This window comes from Palaemon carinicauda, chromosome 10 (genome assembly GCF_036898095.1).
Source record: "Palaemon carinicauda isolate YSFRI2023 chromosome 10, ASM3689809v2, whole genome shotgun sequence".
NCBI lineage: Eukaryota > Metazoa > Arthropoda > Malacostraca > Decapoda > Palaemonidae > Palaemon > Palaemon carinicauda.
Window position 1 is genome coordinate 134273626 of NC_090734.1, and position 286 is coordinate 134273911.

The following is a 286-nucleotide window of genomic DNA, read 5'->3' on the forward strand; positions in this document are numbered from 1 at the left end:
GAAAGCGTAACGAGGAGAGTAACTCATACGGAGATGGGGAAAGGGGAACGAGGGGAGGAACTGATGCGGAGATGGGGAAAGGGGAATGAGGGGAGGAACTGATACGGAGATGGGGAAAGGGGAACGAGGGGAGGAACTGATGCGGAGATGGGGAAAGGGGAATGAGGGGAGGAACTGATACGGAGATGGGGAAAGGGGAACGAGGGGAGGAACTGATGCGGAGATGGGGAAAGGGGAATGAGGGGAGGAACTGATGCGGAGATGGGGAAAGGGGAACGAGGGGAGG